General features: G+C 49.3%; 1 protein-coding gene and 1 long non-coding RNA gene across 3 annotated transcripts in view; both read right to left on the bottom strand.

Annotated features, from left to right (window-relative positions):
- LOC135245545 (alpha-1,3-mannosyl-glycoprotein 4-beta-N-acetylglucosaminyltransferase C-like) overlaps positions 1 to 16,803 on the bottom strand; it is a 73,794-nt gene extending 56,991 nt beyond the window's left edge. The window contains exons 1-2 of one of the 2 annotated variants that reach the window (XM_064318644.1): positions 16,406 to 16,803; positions 2,909 to 2,985 (exon numbers count right to left, since the gene is read on the bottom strand). The gene's annotated coding sequence lies outside the window, so the exon portion shown is untranslated. The remainder of the gene's footprint in view (positions 1 to 2,908; positions 2,986 to 16,405) is intronic. The other variant, XM_064318645.1, reaches the window with a different exon arrangement.
- LOC135245894 (uncharacterized) lies at positions 213 to 1,622 on the bottom strand. The gene is made up of 2 exons (XR_010327438.1): positions 1,139 to 1,622; positions 213 to 292 (listed from the first exon to the last, which is right to left on the bottom strand). It is a non-coding gene; the product is annotated as an uncharacterized LOC135245894 (long non-coding RNA).
- Positions 16,804 to 18,726: the final 1,923 nt, after the last annotated feature.

Below are 18,726 nucleotides of genomic sequence, written 5' to 3'. Positions count from 1 at the left end.
GCTTTGCTCAACTCTTGGTATTGCAGGGCTTTGTATTGATGTGAGTGGGGGTCACTTTGTTTTAGGTGCTTCCAAAATTTGATTGACCTTTTTTGTATTTTGATAAGTAATGGGTATTGGCCTAATTCTGCCCTGCATGCATTGTTTGTTGTGTTTCTATGTAATTTCAGGATATGTTTACAGAATTCTGCATGCAGGGTTTCAATTGGATGTTTGTCCCATTTGCCAAATTCTTGACTGATGAGTGGACCCCACACTTCACTGCCATAAAGAGCAATTGGTTCGATTACAGCTCCAAAGATTTTAAGCCAAATTCTAATTGGAATCTCTACACAAATTTGTCGTTTTATGGCGTAGAAGGCCCTGCGTGCTTTCTCCCTTAGTTCATTCACTGCAATGTTGAAGTTTCCTGTAGAACTGATTTTTAGCCCTAAATAATTGTAATTTGAGGAATGTTCAATGTAGTGTGTTCCTAACATGAATTTGTGTTTTGTTCCCTGAGATCTGGATCTTTTTTGGAATGTCATAATTTTAGTTTTGTTAAGGTTTACTGCCAGGGCCCAGGTCTGGCAGTATTGTTCTAGCAGGTCTAGGCTTTTCTGTAACCCCTGTTCACTGGGGGAAAGGAGAACCAGGTCATCTGCGTAGAACAGGCACTTGATCTCTGAGTTGTGTAGAGTGAGACCAGGCACTGCAGCCTTTTCTAATATGTTTGCCAATTCATTAATATAAATATTGAAAAGAGTTGGGCTAAGGCTGCAGCCCTGTCTTACTCCACGTTCCTGAGAGAAGAAATTTGTTCTTTTGTTGCCAATTTTTATGCCGCATTTGTTCCCTGTATACATTGATTTTATTAGATCATAGGTTTTACCCCCTACACCACTTTCAATAATTTTGTAGAATAACCCTTGATGCCAAATAGAATCAAATGCTTTTCTAAAATCAATAAAGCAAGCAAATATTTGTTTTTTGTTTTGGGTTACATATTTCTCAATTAGGGTGTGTAGGGTGTAAATGTGATCAGATGTGCGGTGATTTGGTAAAAATCCAATCTGACTTCTTCTCAAGACATTGTGTTTAGTAAGGAAGGTTAAAAGTCTAGAATTTATGATACTGCAAAGTACCTTCCCCAGATTACTGTTCACACAGATGCCTCGGTAATTGTTTGGGTCAAATTTATCTCCATTTTTGAATATTGGTGTTATAAGCCCATGGTTCCAGATGTCAGGGAAGTAACCTACACTCAGAACCAAATTGAATAATTTTAGGATGGCCAGTTGAAATTTTGTGCTTGTGCATTTTAGCATCTCATTTAAAATACTGTCAGGTCCAGATGCTTTTTTAGGTTTCAATTTTTTAATTTTATCTTTAAGCTCTTGTTCAGTAATCGAGAAGTCCAATGGATTTTGATTATCTTTAATAGCCAATTCAAGTTCCTGCAATTTTTTATTTATATGGTTTTTGTCAGGATTTGCTCCTAATTCCACTTTTTTAAAAAGTGTTTGAAAATGGTTTGTCCAAATATCCCCATCTTGTATCGCTAATTCTTCTTGTTGTGTTTTTTTCAGATTTTTCCATCGGTCCCAAAATTGATTTGTATTTATTGACTCCTCAATTTCTGCCAGTTGCTTTTCAGTATATGTTTTAGATGAAACTAAAAAACGCAAGACGCAAGAAAGAGGCGCGGTTTCTCTTTTCGCGCACTCTTTTAACCAGTTTTTTACGAAGTCAAAGTTTTCACGCTGAAAGGGGGGGGTATTACTGGGTTACCCAGAATACACCTGAGCCGAGAGGTGTTCTTAATTTTGAAAAGCACGTGCGCACGTTCACGAGCTATAATCAAGCGGGACCTATCAGTCCTTGTAACAGTTGTTTAAACTCGAAATGAACTGCATTTTCACATCAGGGTGCAGATTAGTAATTGAGTTACATTAACACGCTACTCTTTGGGTAAGGAGCGCGATGTTGCAACTGAACGCTCAGTTCCGTTTTTTTTTTAAACTCTCGAACATGATTTTCAAGTAAACACCAACATTCATTAAAAACGAGTGTGCTGGAAACGTGCAATCTGCATCAAGTGCGTCCTAGGGTCACGTTTAAAGCCGATGGAAGCTGAGCTCGCGTAGGCGTACCGTACTGCCAGGGACACTGTGGAGAAACGGGCTCCGAAGAGCGATTCGATTTAAGTGATCCTCGCTCACTCGCGAGGCCTTTCAACGATTGCGGTGTATGAACACGTAAAGGACGGCTCTCGCAAAGCACTCGATAAATCCAACGCTATCGAACCTTCACCGATCCAGGGTACCACAGTTTTAACGCCCCTCTGCTTCTACGGTGAGACAGTCGACCTTAAAAGAACACTGCACTTCACTGCATTATATTACATTACAGGCCTTTAGCAGACGCTCTTATCCAGAGCGACTTACACAACATTATGCATAGCATTTACATTGCATCCATTTATACAGCTGGATATATATACTGAAGCAATGCAGGTTAAGTACCTTGCTCAAGGGTCCAGCGGCAGTGTCCTACCCGGGAATCGAACCTGCGACCTTTAGGTTGCAAGACCAACTCCTTACCCGTTATGCCACACTGCAGCCCACTTCAACAAAGCCACGCCTTTGCCGGCAGGCTCTCAGCTGGGCTAAACCACCTCCGCCAGCGAAATCCCACAATGCACCGGGAGGACGTTTACGCCGCCGCGCGCGAAGCCCCCCCCCAGCCGACAGAGAGAGGGACGGGACACGGAGGACTGCCGGCAGAAATTCCCCGGCACCATGGCAACAACAGACACCGCTTGCAGATGGGATGCGAAGCACGCGTTTGCACCTTTCATAAAAACGACAACAACAATAACAACAACAACAACAACAGCAATAATAGCGACAGCAACCGCAGAAATTACCTTGACAGAAGCTCATGTTAATTTCAATGGACAGGGCCCCCTCTCGCACCAGAACCGGAGAACGGATTGAAGAGACTCTGCAAGGCCAACAGGAGATTATCAGCAGTCTGGACCCTCTCCTACCCCAGCAGAAAGTGCAGCCAGTGTTGAATCAACTCTAATGTGAGCATATTGTAGTCCGACAGAACACAACACGATTCCCCCTGGACCCATATAAACTACAGACAGCTAATGCTTCCTGCTTTACACGTAATGCTTTTCAGGAAGGAGAAGTGTGAGAAGTTCCCAGGCGGGAACTGGCGGTGGCGGCGTTTGGGCAGAAGAAGATCTCGCCGCGCCACGCCGCACACCCCTCACCGTTCACCAAACGTCAGGCTTCGTCATCCGTCTGGAAACTCTCAAAACTCCTCCTAGCCTATCTTGAGTTTTTTTTCATTCTAGTTAAAAAAGAAACAGCATTTTTTACTCAAAAGCACGCGGAATCGAAGCGCTTCGGCACTCCTGGCTGCGTCTCATCGGCGTATCAGAGGATCCTCTCCGAGCGCGATTAGCCGGCCCGACGCTCCTCTCTCCAGTGCAAAGCAGCTGGGTCGCGGCTAGCGGCTCTGGAGCTCCCCTCCATTAAGGCTCCACATTAGACCCGCGGTCACTCACCACGCTATTCTGTCTCAAGGAAAGGGGAACCCTAGGGTCGTTCACATAACAGGGATGCTAGAGATGCTCAGACATGACTTTGGATATAAACGGAGGTATGATTAAAAAGAGCTTAGGGCAGGAGCCGGATGGAAAATAGGAACATCTGAATTCCACGTAATGTTTTGTGGGGTTTTTGTTTTTTTTTCCCGTTTGGTTCCTCAGCAGTCGGAAGGGGTTAGAAAAACGTGTTTTTTATCGGTTTTGTGGGTGTCTTGTTTTCTTTCTGTCCTCGCCCCGCGATGCACCCCTGCCTTTGTGACTCATCGGCGCACCGCGAAAAAGCGCCGGGAGTGGGCGTGGTTGCCACGGTGATCCGAAAACGCTGGCACCAGGGGCCGATTCCTTCCGAGAGAATTTTGTAACCGATGTGCTTTTTGTTACTGCGTTTATTGGCGGACATATTCATTTCCTCTCAGAAGTTAACACTAGGGTGAAGCTTTTCCCCCTTCCAAGGCTGTTGCAATAAGGGGCTTACTGTGCTCAAAAGAACCAGGCAGTTTTTTGTTTTGTTTTGTCCTTGAAAAATGTACTGGAGGAATTTCAAATGGGGGAAAAAAAAACCTACACGCTACAAAGGAAGAGAAGATATCTGAGTCACGTGACCTCCTCTGGCACAGCCCCACAGCACCTCGCTCACATGCACAGAGAGCTCTGATTAAAATGAGCAGGGCAGGTCAGACGCACCAGATGGCCATTAGGCGGCATCTGGGAAGCCCGTGCCATTGGTCAGAATGACTTGTTGCGCATGTGGGCGGGGCTAACGGGCAGGAAACGGCAAATGAGAACCGAGTATATCCTCCTGAGACACGGCAGAAAAGAAAGTTTCAAAAATATGATTTATTTTATTTTTACTGTGAATGTCCTTGTAGTGTAGATTTCAGCATACTACAACATAATCCATGTCCTCTACAGGGGACAAAAATGACTACCTGGGTCTTAGGAAGCCATGTATTGTTCATCCACTCATTTATTGAATAATATCCCAGCATGCTTTGGGCTTTTGGTGGCAACTTCAGTAAACGGGATGTGGCAACGGAGGAGAAAGAGGAGGGGGGAACCCTTACTTTTTGGAACCGATTATTACATTCCGCCCCCATGCTAGCCCAGTCCTAGCGCGCCAGCAGGATCTCCCATAAGGCCGGCCGCTCCAGCGCTAGCCGGGCCCAGCGCCACTCAGCTTCAGCCGTCCGCTAGGAAAATGGCCGCGGGGTTGCCAGCGGTAACGAATGCGCCATTGCGCCATTAACTGCGAGGGGGGTCAAGAGGACGTGTCCACTTCACTGCTCTTAGTGCGCCGCTCAGCGTGGGCGGCCTGGTCCACTTCACAGAATTTAAAAGTAAAAAAAAAAAGGTTCTAAATGTAAGTAAATATAATATAAGGCGTGCATGCTTCCTCAAAACCTGCAGCTTTCATTCAGTTTAACCCTTTAAGGCGTACGGGCACAAATGTGCAATTAGAACGCTCTTAACCGAACATTCTAATGCTGATGTCACAATCGCTACTGAAAGCACCGGAGTTCTAGAACACTGGGAGTTCTAGAGTTCTAAATAACATTACAAAAACCTACTCTCCAATGAGTTAAAGCAGACACTTTCTCAACGATGCCGATGTTCAGTACGAACCATGTCGAATGCAACAAATGCAAACACCCGTTTGCAGGGCAGAGGGCAAGCGCTGATAGAATTCCGACCGCAGTTTATAGCGCTCGGTGTTTAAAATGCATTTGCGTATTAAAAACCCGCAGTTATTTTCCTTCTCAAACTACCCGTGCTCAATTGGAAAATCCATTCTGTTAAATCACCTCATTAAATCACCCCTCCCCTCCCCTCACCCCCCCCCCCCCTTCCATTCCGGAAAGGCTCCCGCAGTGGAAGCCAGCTTTCTTCGTTCCATTAAGCCCGTCAAATTATATCCCTCCCTCTCGGCCCGCCCGGGTCAGGCCCCGCCGTGTTGGGCCCCGGCGTGTTGGGCCCCGGCGCGGTCTGAAAGGTCGGGGCGTTTCCCGCCGGGACACCCCCCGGATCTGATCCGTCTCACGGCCTCGGCAGCCGGGTCACTTCCTGCCTGAGTCCCGGCCGATTCCCTCTCGCCAACGGCCAGTGCACAAACAGAGTTTCCCTTCGGCAAGTGCACTTGCAGTTAGTGTGTCTACTGAGCAGCGCTATGAGCAGCACCAAGAGCAGCGCTATGAGCAGCACTATGAGCAGCACCATAAGCAGCACTATGAGCAGCGCTATGAGCAGCACCGCGAGCAGCGCTATGAGCAGCACCATGAGCAGCATTATGAGCAGCACTATGAGCAGCACCATAAGCAGCACTATGAGCAGCGCTATGAGCAGCACTATGAGCAGCACCATGAGCAGCACTATGAGCAGCACCGTGAGCAGCACTATGAGCAGCGCAATGAGCAGCACCATGATCAGCATCCCTCCGCTGACTTCACTTCATTTGGTATTCCAACAGCAGGGAGGAGGAGGCCCAAGCATGATCCAACCTCCAGGCAAGCGTCCGGCTAGACTGTCTGTTGCCACTGGTAACTGTGAAGCATCCGTACAAACAGTCATTCTGTGTTGTGTCATACCGGACCAGAAAGCAATTTTCCTGGCCTGGTCCTCGCTAGCTCTGCTACAACCCAGCCAATCGCGTCCCCCCTGCCGCGGGCTTGGAGCCACGGTTAGCCAATCACGTGCGGGCGCTCGGGCTCCCATCACGTCTTCACGATTCACTTACGCTCGCAGAAACTCTTTCGACTCGCTACGTCTGCTTGCACAGCTGCTATTAGCCGCGATAGACTGTAATGCAATGAGCAATTAGCCGCTGTTCAAGTTTGCGGTTCTGTGCTACCGACTACAATCGCACGCCTAATTTGAAGCCTTTGTTTGCTCAGTGTGGAAGCGTGCGAGCGGGGCCTAGCTCGCTCTCCAGTTCCGCGGCCGGCCCCCGCCTTAATTGAAAGGGAACAATCAGAGCGCCGAGATGACTCAGTTACGGGAAACGTACGCTCGGCTAAGTACAGGTAAACAGCACCTGCCGGCGCGCTCCGCTCCTCCTGTGTGCCTGGCAAATAATGGGCTTGTTTGAGCTCAGGGGAGCCCCAAAGAAGGGCTGTTCTGGCGTCTTCAGCTGCCGGTTAGCTGCTCCAGCTCCCGCGGCGAGAGCCTTCAGGACCGCGGACAGCGGCAGGCTGACGTACAGGCAGCACGGCTGGGGCTGACTGATAATAGGCCCGGGCGCCGCTGTCGCTGGTCGCCTCCTTCAGGCTCGTCCTTAAAAGGGCCGGTTCGTCCGTTTTTAGGAAGGACCCAGAAGCCTCTTTGGCTGCGAGCTTTGCCACAGCGCCGGCCATCAACCCGTCAAGCCATAGGGCTATCTTTAAACCTCGGTTTGTTGCTCTCTGTGTTTTTTTTTTTAGCAGAATAATGGGACCAGTGTTTTTTTTTTCCCCCTATACACTCTCGACCAGACACAGGCCCAAAACTGACACCGCATCACAGCCCCGACCACTAAACCCAACTCTTGAGAGAAGCAGCGGGTAATGACTTTTCAGTACTTGTGGTTGCAGCTTCACACACGCACACACACCACACACACATACACAAAAACACACACAGTCTCTCTCACACACTCACCCACACACACAAACACACACACACAGACTCTTGTTTAAATTCAAAGCGCGTGCCGCTCGCATCAAAGACTTTTGTCGACTGCTTCCCCGCCTCTAAGCCAGTATCTCTCCCCATCTCTGCAATGAGCTTCAGCAGAAGCTCCCAGTCTCTTGGGAGGCCGTGTTTCTGACGACTGAACAGAGCAGCTTTTCCCTCTGTGAAGGAAATAAGAGGGAAGCAGACGCACGGCATTCTGGGAGAGATAAGCCGCGCATCGCCGCCGTTTGATTTGCATCCTTATAAGTCGGCTCTCGGAGAGGAACTCTTTGATGAAGTCGCTGAGGTTTTTTTTTTTTTATAGGAACAGTTATGGAAATAAACCATGATGAAAATCGTCCAATAGAATTTCACTTACGCCAACATTCTATAATATTATAATAGAATTCATATTAATTCGGGGTACACAGATTAGCTTATTTGCGTCCTGTGCGTCCCTGTGTGTATCCCGTCCTATCCGGGCCACGCAGATGGATAATTGCCGCAAGGTTGAAGCTGTGTGCTGAAGGGCAGTGCCCCGTTTGGGACTGAAACCTGCACGCCCGGGCTCCTAGCCGCCGCGGCCCCACGGGCGCCGTTCCCCTGCGCCAGACAGCTTTGTGGATGCAGGCTAATCCAAGGATTTAACGGGCGCTGCAGCGCGTCTTTGACATGAAAGGGGGAGGAAAAGAGAGAGAGGCAGAGAGAGAGAGAGAGGGGGAGAGGGAGAAAGACAGAGAGGAAGAGAGTGAGGAGGGAGAGGGAGAAAGACAGAGAGGAAGAGAGAGACAGAGCAAAAGAGAGGGGGACAGAGGGGGGGAGAGGGAGAAAGACAGAGAGGGGAAGAGGAGGGGGGGAAGAGAAAGATACAGCGAGAGAGAAAGAGGGGAGAGGGAAAGACAGAGAGGTAGAGAGACACTAAACATGAGAGAGAGAGAGGGAGGGAGAGAGACAGCGAGAGAGAGGGGGGGAGAAGATAGAGACCACCCTCTAAGGGTTATCTTTAAAGCAGTACCCCTCAGTCAGACCCTGCTTCTTTCACCATGTTGAAGTGATGGTCGCCACACGGCTATGGACACGCCCGAAGAGAACGGTGACACGGAACAGCCATGCACACGGGGCAAACGTGGAGAGGCCCGCCCTCCCCGCCCGGCGTTGTTTTAATACCCCACCCCCCCCCCGAAAGCTTACGTAACGAGACGGCTAACCCGTCGCCGCACGATCCGACAGGCGGGCGGCGCGGGCTGTCGCGTGGCGGAGTTTAAAAGCTACGTTCGTTCGCGTGACTTTCCAGACGCATCACGGTTCCGGTCCCACACAGCTCCTGGGTGAACTCGCGTTCTGATTGGCCGTTGGAAATCTGCTTTGTTGCCGATGAAATAATAAAGGGTTTTATTTTTAAATCTGACAGAGCAAAAGGATTTTCGCAAGGAGGCAGTGCCCGTGCGCGTTTACACTGATTCATGAAAGCGGACAACCTTGTTTATTAACGCGGCTCGATGTCCTTGCTGGGATTCTTTGATGTTCATTTAACCGTTTTTGTAAGAATGCTTGTTTCGACCAACAAATGCAAGAACTACTGTTTGTGTAAAGAACCAAGGACACGTTGGAAAATAACATTTTAATTAGTTGACTGATGCTGGGCTTCTATAGGGTATATGGCTATATGTTGGTGATGATGGCAGTCGGTATTTGACCAGGAGAGTACCATATAACTCCAGTCAGCTCTGAGACTGCTCAGTTACACAGTGGAAAGTGCAGTTTCATTTACATTGTCAAACTATGTGACTAATTCAAGAATTTAACCAGAAAAAAACGTCAAACCAGTGAATCATAACCCGTGGAATGTGTTTTGATTTCACGCTTGCATTTATTGTTATTTTTTTGTTTGAAAAAACGTACAAAACATTAGAATTAGGCAAGTCCGCGAGACTCCGCTGGTCTAGGTTGGGGCTAATACCTGGGCCTGTGTGTGTGCCTGTGGGGTTCTCCAGGCACGCTCTGTCTGACTAAGAGTCACATATTGGAGGCAGGGCACGCCGAGTCTGATGGGCTGGGAGTATGATAACTCAGGAGCGTCTATCAAAGGCATCCTTGATTTGAACCGCGGAGCCCGTAAAAAAGGTAATTACTGAGGGGGGGGGGGGGCGGCCTCCGAGCGGCCCCTATCTCCTCCACATTAAACAACTTTCTCAAACGGAAGGGGGGGGGGTAGGGTTGGGAGGACAGGATCAGGGAGAGGGAGGGAGGGAGGAGAGAGGGAGGGAGAGCGGCAGGGCTAAAACACAGGGGAGGGAGGAGAGAGAGATAATGGCCCCGGCGCGGAGGAGAACAAAAAGCCAGCCAGGCGGGAACCGGAAACTTCCGGAAGACCCGCGCGCGACGGTGGCAGAGCTGGCCTGTCAATCAGAGCAGAGCCAGCAGGAGCTTTCTCCTTAAATTTATACTTTTTTTTTTTTGAGAAACGGATTTTGTTTCAGATGGAGGGGAGGGGGGGGGGGAGAATGTGAAATTATTAGTATTTATCCTTTTCGGCGGATAATCCCTCTTGTCTTTGTTGGTCTGCAGGACCGCGAAATGCACCCGAATGCCTTTTTCCCTTCGCTCCAGCGGGAGTGACGCGTTGAGCCGGGCGAACGGGGCACTGGGAACAGCGGATTTCGGGAGGATCAGGGGGACGTTTGGAATAAGAACGACTGCGCATTTATTACAGCCCTCAAAGCCTGGCAAAAGAAAACACGGTGTACGGATCTAAGGAATCCTCAGTTCTCTCCCACGTCCACTCCTCTGCTGAGGTCACCCCCACTGGCTACCGGTCGCTGCCAGGACCAGGTTCAATGTCCTGACCCTCGCCTACGCGGCAGCCAACAGGCTGACCCCCGCCTACTTACAGGACATGTTTCGATTCTATACGCCTGCTTGACCACTCCGCTCTGCGGCAGCAGGGCGACTTGCACCCTCTCCCATCCGGGTAAAGGGTTCTCGCTCGTCCCTACCACGGAACTTCTCCACCCTAGCTCCCCATTGGTGGAATAAACTCCCTGTCCCTCTTCAAACCTCTCCCTCATCTTCCGTCGTGGTCTGGAGACTCATCTCTTCAGACTATACCTGGACTATCACCACTCTGCAGGGCACTCCCAATTTACTGTAGGATCACTCATCGCTTATATCCTTCCACTTTGTTCCTGTACCACCTTCATATTACGTGCACCTCCATCCAGCACTTATATTGCCCTTGTATCGTTATCTTGATATTGTTGCTTGTTGTCATTGCTTCCTAGTTTAACTTACCATTACTCTCTGACCTAGCCTACGCTTACTGTGTGAACTGGACTTAATGTGTTCATGGCTATGAATAACTGTCACATAATGAGTATTGCACCTTATCAGACCTGTGTTTTTGTAGTTGTTCCAATGAACAACCACCTCAGCTGCCCCCTTTTTTTTTTGGGGGGGGGGGGTTCAGGCCTGTTTTTTCTTTCCTCTGTGAAATGTCTACATGACAGAATCTCCATAAAAAGCACCGCAGCCAACACATAAAATTGAACTGAAGAAGATTACACCCTACGTGCTAACGAGCTGAGCTGGATGCTCTCGCACGAAGACAAATATTTTTGATGGATTCTCCCCCCCCCCCACGGGACCACGCGAAGCTTCAAAAGCCGATATCGATCAGTCGCGAGTTATCCGGAGCGGACGATCGGAATCGCAAGTTTTGGGGGGGAAAAGGCGCACATCCGTGTCTTAGAGGCGCTAAGGTGGGTTAGCACAGAGCTAGGAGCCCGCCCGCCGGCTCCTCTTAGCATTCCGATAGCGAAGCTCCTCCCCGCTTTTTGGGCAGAGGGCGTGAGAGAGAGTGAGAGAGAGAGGCTCTTTTCTTTTAATTACGCCTCTCCGCATCGATCGGCGTCCGCCGTCCACGCGCACTCGGGCGTTACCGAGGACTTAGCAAACAAAGCGAGGCGCCACAGGTCACGGGCACAGAGAACGCGGATCGGAGGATGGCTAAGCATCCGGATTGATCTACGTTCGGGGGGGGGGGGGGGGGGGGGCGCAGTTTTAGCACTTTGAGCGAGAGGGAAATAAACGTTTTTTTTGCTTTGCTGATGGAGGCCCCCGGTCCCTCGCTAATGAAACTGTACGTAGCGGCCCGATTCCCACAGTCCTTCGGGGTCAGCAGCTTCCCCGCGTCCTCCGGCTCTGAAGCAAGGCCGAGCGGACCCGGTAACAGGGCGGGGTTTAAAGCATGGGGGGGGAGTCCATTCTTGGGTGGGACCTCTACCATCTTTGCCCCCCCCCCCCTTTAGAGAGAAGCGCTCTTCCTCTCATCGGCTCTGCGACCCTTCGGCCGCTGTGTAAACCCCGGGCAGCCGTCCCAGATAAAGCCGTCGCCCCACCAAACGTAAATAACGTCCCGCCGCCCGACTGCAGGTTCACTCCCGCTGCCCCGCAGCCTTAGCCTGCGCGGCGGGGCTAACCTAGCGCTGGCGCCGTTACACTGCATTACATTCATTAGGCAGACGCTTTTATCCTAAGCGACGTACAATAAGCGCATACGGAAGGTCATTGGAACAACTACAAAACGCAGGTTCCGATAAGGTACAATACTCATTGTGTAACAGTTATTCGTAGCCATGAACACATTAAGTCCAGTTCACACAGTGAACATTACTCTGCCCTAACCTATGCTAAGTAAAACTAGGAGGCAGGACAAGCTATGACATCAAGACAATGATACAAAGTACAGTATAAGTGCTGGATGGAGGTACAAGGTCATATTTAGTTAGTCCAGGTATAGTCTGAAGAGATGTGTCTTCAGACCATGGTGGAAGATGGGCAACGAGGGAGAGGTTCATAGAGGAACAGGGAGTTTGTTCCATCACTGGGGAGCTAGGGTAGAGAATGATGGGGTTGAGCGAGAACCCTTTATCCGGATGGGAGGGGGTGCAAGGCACCCTGGGGCTGCAGAGTGGAGGGGTCAAGCAGGCGTATAGAATCGAATCATGTCCTGTAAGTAGGCGGGGGTTCGTCCTGTTGGCTGCAGCGTAGGCGAGGGTCAGGACTTTGAACCTGGTCCTGGCAGAGACCGGTAGCCAGTGGAGCGTTCAGTCCGATCCATTCCCCACCAACACTATTTCCACAGATCAAAAACAGGCCTACTTCTCCCATGATCTGCAGTCAGTAAAGCAAAGGTTCATAACGATCGCAATAATCACAGAAACAATCGTAATAATCACAGAAACAACCGTAATAATCACAGAAACAATATTCTTCATAAAATTAGTTTCTCACGGCTTCTCTCAGACAGCTGTAATTCCGTTGCGTGCGAGAGCTGGTAAATCCCCGGCGCATCGAGTTCATTTTGTTGAGCAAGACTGAAATAAAATTCTGTGATGGAGAACACGCCGAGGCACACGGAGGTGCGGAACCCACACAGAACCCGCACAGAACCCGCACACGCTGTGCAGCGTTACTAAGAACCGCACGTTTCTGACGGGCTTCAGAAACGTTTGGGCGTGCCGAGGATTTGCGACGTAGAAGCTGCCGTTTTCTGTACTTATTTTCCTTCAGTGCATCATAAAACACACTCGATATTTGTGAAAACAAGAGCAGGTCAAAACCTACTGTATGGCTGGATCTAACACACTTCATCCCGCCGACCAATGGTGTAACTTCATAACTCGGCCGACCAATGGCGTAACTTCGTCACTCACTCAGTCACTCAGATCACTCAGTCACAGACATTCGCTTTTATAGGGCTGGCCCCGCTGTTGCGGTCCAGCCAAAAATTAAATCAATAAATAAATAAATAAATAAATTTAGAAAAGAGTCCCACATGCTTTCGTACCAGTTTAGAGGACCGATACAGTGCAAACGCCAGGACCAGAGCTTACAGCACCGAGCCCCGCAGCGGGAAAGCCATCGCATGGCGGTCTCTTAAGCTGAGAGCTCCACGGCGCTCGTTTGCCTTTAATTAGCGTAATTGATAACGGTTTAGAGGGTTTTAATCAGGCGGGCCTATCGGCGGCCGTCCGAGGGGGAGAATGAGAAACAGCGGAAAGCGCTCTCTTTCGCCGTGATAAAGTAGGGGGGGGAGGGGGGAATTAGAAACCGCAATTAATGACACGTACATTCAATTAAAGAGAGGCGGGGAAGGAGGAGGGGTGTGTGTGTGTGTGTGTGCGTGTCTGTGTGTGTGTGTGTGTGTGTGTGTGTGTGTACGTGTGTGTGTCTGTGTGTGTGTGTGTGTCTGTGTGCGTGTGTGCGTGTGTGTGTGTGTGCGCGTGCGTCTGTGTGTGTGTGTGTGTGCGCGTCTGTGTGTGTGTGTGTGTGTGCGTCTGTGTGTGTGTGTGTGTGCACGTGCGTCTGTGTGTGTGTGTGTGCGTGTGTGTGTGTGTGTGTGTGTGTATGTGCGCGCGTTTTCATCTACGTTCGGTAAATAGCGCGGTAGGAAGTTCACCACTTCGTTAAGGTCAAACGGGTTGAAGCCCAACGCATTCTCACTGTCCACACGTTCGCGCGGTCAATAACTATCGCTTTGGGGTCCCGCGCAAGAGCCTAAGCACCTCCCCCCTGGAAAAGGGCTCCTCCTTTTAAAGCAAAGCCCCCCCCGCTCCCCAACAGTTAAACGGGGCGCAATGCCGCTGGACTTGCCCCCATCGGCCCCGAGGACCGACCCCCCCCCCCCTTTCTTTTTCCTTTTCTGTGAGCTTGTTTTTTTTTTTTTGTTTTACCCTGAAAGCATCAAGGGCAGATTAATGGACGCTACGTCTTTTTTTATTTATTGAAAATGCAGCCTCTCCGGCCGGCTCGTTCCGTGCGTGGAAACAAAGGATGCTCTAATGGAGGAAGCGCGAGCCGCCCCCGTCCTGAGAGCAAATCCCTCCTTTCGCTCTCAGAGACGGCGGCGTGGCCAGGAGCTAATGGCTTCCCTCGCCAAAAGAAGCCCAAGCGTCCCCAAGGCTCCCCCCCCCCCCACCCCCCAACCCCAACCCCCATTTAAACCGCGCGTCCTAAAAAAGAACTGTTAAAAAAGTCACCGCCCCCCGAGGATTCAGACGCCGTCTGCTCAATTAAATCTGTGTATTATTGTGAATTAATAATGCGGGTGAGATAAGAAAAGGATTATTCCCGTAACTTTGGCTGACGCTGCGCAAGTTCCGTGATTCATGTCTGAAGTGGAAAATCCGCTTTGCGCCGATGTAAATCGGAGACAGTAACGGAGGTGAGGGGCAGTAACGGGGTGGGCAGTAAGGGGTGGAGGGATGGGACAGTGGGGGGTGGGGGGGGGGCGGCGGGTGCTGCTCTGCTGGTTCTTTGAGTGACAGATCTGAGGACTCCCCACCCCCATCAGCCACTGCCTCATGCCACTACACGCTGGCCCTCTCTGAAATAGAAGACAAATACCTGCTGGCAAAGCAACAGAACAGTTAAACTGAACGCTCCCCTGCCTTGGGCTTTATATCCAGTACTGAGGGAGCATGGAGGGCAGCCTTAAAGAGGTGTGTGTGTGTGTGTGTGTGTGTGTGTTCGTCTGTGTGTGTGTGTGTGTGTGTGTGTGTGTGGTGGCTGTGTGTCATGCTGTGCTGCTGTGTGTCTGTGTGTGTGTGTGTGGGAGTGTGTGTGCGCATGTCTGTGTGTGTCTGTGTGCGCGCGTGCGTCTGTGTGTGTGTCTGCCATCTCTGAAGTGTAATATGACAGCACGTGCATGCAGTGGAAAATGCAAATGGGGGCTCGGGGGAAATCCTTGCTTTTAAAAGCTTCACAGCTTCAATTTATAGACAATTTCCCTTCCGTTTTTTCCTTTTCTTCTCCAGCATAATTATTCCAAAGCAGCGTGGTTCAACCTTCAATTAAAATGAGTAAACCTGACATTAAAATGCAAGCAGTCAAATGTTAGAAAATAGAGGACAAAGCCATACTGTGTGTTGCTTGTTTGCATGATTGATGAGAGGAGTTTGATGGTGCATGATGGTGCATGGTGATGGTATGAGGGTGATGCACCCTTCTCTCTCTTTTGTGCTCTCCCATGGACACAAACATGTATGATGTGTATGGGGCATGCAGCCAATGTGTGTGATGTGTATGGAACATGCATGTAATGTGTGTGTGATGTGTGTGGGGCATGCAGCTAAATGTGTGTGACGCGTATGGAGAATGCATGTAATGTGCCTTATGTGCATGTAAAATTTCGGACGGCATGGTTAGAGGGAGAGAGGATCACAGCCAGCATTATATTGTCATTTGAGCAAGATTCTGTTTTTAAATGAGTTCTCTTAGTGAAAGAAAATTGATTGGCAAACAGCTCAGATAACAAACTCCCACGCGCACCAGTGAACCGATTTCCTCCAAAATATGCATAATTGCGGTAGTTATCTGGAAAAAAAGGAAATCCACAGGTGCTCTCTAGAATTGAGCGAGACTTCACAGATCACCTTATTTAAAGACGGCGCTCACCAATCGCAGACCGCACGACATACCGGGGAGACATCGCTGCGCTGGGCGATGGAATTTCTGTACGGATGCATCCCCGTGAAAAGATGACTCGACATTTCACCGTATTTCAAGACCGCCCACATAACCCCGGTAACATGAAAAGGCCACGGCTTTTGAGGTTTTAATGCGCTGATACGTCCCGGTCTGCCACGAGCCACGCATTTGTCATTCTCCTCGCTCTCGGTTTCTCCTCTGGTCTCAATTAAACTGTAAGCCCAGGTTTGCCCTGGTGGCTGAACGCAGTAAGGGACTGGAGGTCCTGTCTAAATGCTAGGAATCGGCTATATACCGTCGTAGTAAGGCGTGCGTTTTTATTGAACGTTTTGCACTGCGAATTGTTTGAAGTGAACGGTAAAGGTTATTGCGCACTATGCTGAATTGTATGTTTGCAATACAATACAGAACTTCAGAGCTGATCATGATATCAGAGTACATTCACGGACACAGCACCAATGGAGAAAAGTTTTCCTTTAACTCGTTTTGTGAACGTTATGAATCTGTGATCTTACGTTGGTTTCCTGCTGGGTAAGATTGCGCAAAAGTTACACGCTGCCGTTCGTTGCTGCGTAATATCACGTCCGAGTAAACGATCCAGTAAAAAAACAAACAGAGCCTTACTATTCTGCATATGTTGATATTAAGGTTTGTAGCAGTACGTACCATCACCCTCGGGGAAATCCGTGGACGAGGCGCGGAACTTCGTATCCGCCCGCCTGACAGCCGGTAGCGACGAGCCCTGCGCGATATCTCGGTTAAGTAAAAATACAACTGAACGGATCCTCATCGACAATAGATTAGCGGTCCTGCAGATGCTTCAGTTCTAGAGGATGACTGACTACTGCCCGACTGCACGTGGAGCATCACGCATGAATGGAGAAATTCAGCGGTCCGTCAGATGCGATGAACTGAAGTGGTCGAACGCGCTTTCGTCTGCGTGCACGCGAGAATGCCGAGGTGGGGAGGCACGCGCAGCTCGAGCTCGTGAAGTGACGGGGAAGGTTTTTCAGCAGAGAGCAATCCGAATTTATCACACCAGGCAAGGCATCAATAACACTGCGCTGTCAAGTCACTCGACGCGAACATTAACCGAAAGATTAGTGACTTTGTATGATGATTAAAGCGTACCGCAATAAATAATAGAATCTCGATTGAATAATTTTGCCGACAATAAAACGCCTGGGTTCTAAAAGATATATCTCAAAATCATTCAAAAATGATTAAAAAAATATTTTAATGGAATCAAATGTTACATCTTCACTCAGAACTGTTGCGATATTAAGATGGGGTCAAATGGGTGGGTGAAAGAACCTGTTCCAGTTCACCTTATTGGATCACTATGGGTATTTGTCTGGTCCACAGCCTTTTTTGTCGAATTAAGATGTATTCATAAGAACACATGGCAGAAGCTAAGTACTGTATATGTGGGCTTGGTTTGTGCTTGGATGGGAGACCTCCTGGATAAACTAAGTTCCCACCGGAAGTTGGGTTAGTGGGCCAGTAGGGGGCTAACTTCCCTCTGGTTGAAAAATGCCCCAGTGCTGTGATGATGATGGGGACACTGTGCTGTAGGAAACGCCACAGACCCCTCGCTCCGTCGCCATCCCGCCGGTCCGTGCCGTAACGCGGGATTTTCGCCGCATCCAGGCCAAAGAAAGCGCCTCGCTTCCGAAAAAATAAAAATAAAAAATGAAATAAAGTAAAACAGACGGCTCAGACTTCAGAGAGCTGAGGGGGTAACCCGCCGGGCCGTGCGTGTTTACCGGAGGATTATTTCTGTCGGTGCTTTAGCGGAAATGAGTTTGTCGTGTTGTGACACCGAACCCGCCACCCTCCAGATCCAGCGAAGAATAAACAAAAACATTTTTTCCCTTGCTCATTTCCGGGTGCGTTTCATCTGAAGGCGTCTCTCGTTCTCCTGCTGAGCAGATGTTTGTGCGACTTCCTCGAGTAAATTGCTTTCTGCGTACAAGTGAATAGTCTGTGGGCTATCAGAATGGCCTCTCTTCAAACTGAGAATAATAGCCCCTCTCCAGTCTGAGAATAGCCTCTCTCCAGACTGAGAATAGCCTCTCTCCAGACTGAGAAAAGCCTCTCTCCAGACTGAGAATAGCCTCTCTCCAAACTGAGAATAGCCTCTCTTCCAACTGAGAATAGCCTCTCTTCAGACTGAGAATAGCCTCTCTTCAAACTGAGAATAGCCTCTCTTCAGACTGAGAATAGTCTCTCTTCAGACTGAGAATAGCCTCTCCAAACTGAGAATAGCCTCTCTTCAAACTGAGAATAGCCTCTTTCGACTGGAATAGCCTCTCTTAACTGGAATAGCCTCTTTTCAGACTGAGAATAGCCTCTCCTTTGACACTGGATGCCAGTTTCGAAGCTGGAGTCGATACTCTTGGATCAGAGTAGGTTAGGCTCAGATTATCTACCACTGTAATCTCCTCAGTGTATTTAAATGTTGTACCATCCTTCCTGCTTAAAATGTTGTTTTCCTGTTCACCCTCTTACAACTACGACGGCACGTAACTTTTGTTGTAAACGTAAGACTTGGGATCAGACTTGGCATGTAAGACTTGGGATCAGACTTGGCATGTAAGACTTGGCATCAGACTTGGCATGTAAGACTTGGGATCAGACTTGGCATGTAAGACTTGGCATCAGACTTGGCATGTAAGACTTGGGATCAGGCTTGGCATGTAAGACTTGGCATCAGCTCTGCTGTAAGACTTTGTGGATCCTCTGGATTAAGACTGGCATCATGCTATGCATGTACTCCCTTGTGCGCCCCTGATAGAGCGCTGCTAACCTCTAAGAATGCAATGTGGTCGTGCGGCTTAGACCTATAACCCATTTACAAGCAACCGGGCGTTGTTAGACACTAAACCCGCTACAGACCGTTTGACTTATGGAACACAATCTGCACTCATAGCACAGTGTCTCCGTGTTCTTGTGGTAAATACGAAGGGAACACTCATTACAGCCAC

Source organism: Anguilla rostrata, chromosome 19 (assembly GCF_018555375.3).
Source record: "Anguilla rostrata isolate EN2019 chromosome 19, ASM1855537v3, whole genome shotgun sequence".
NCBI lineage: Eukaryota > Metazoa > Chordata > Actinopteri > Anguilliformes > Anguillidae > Anguilla > Anguilla rostrata.
This window is presented reverse-complemented; position numbering and strand designations above follow the sequence as displayed.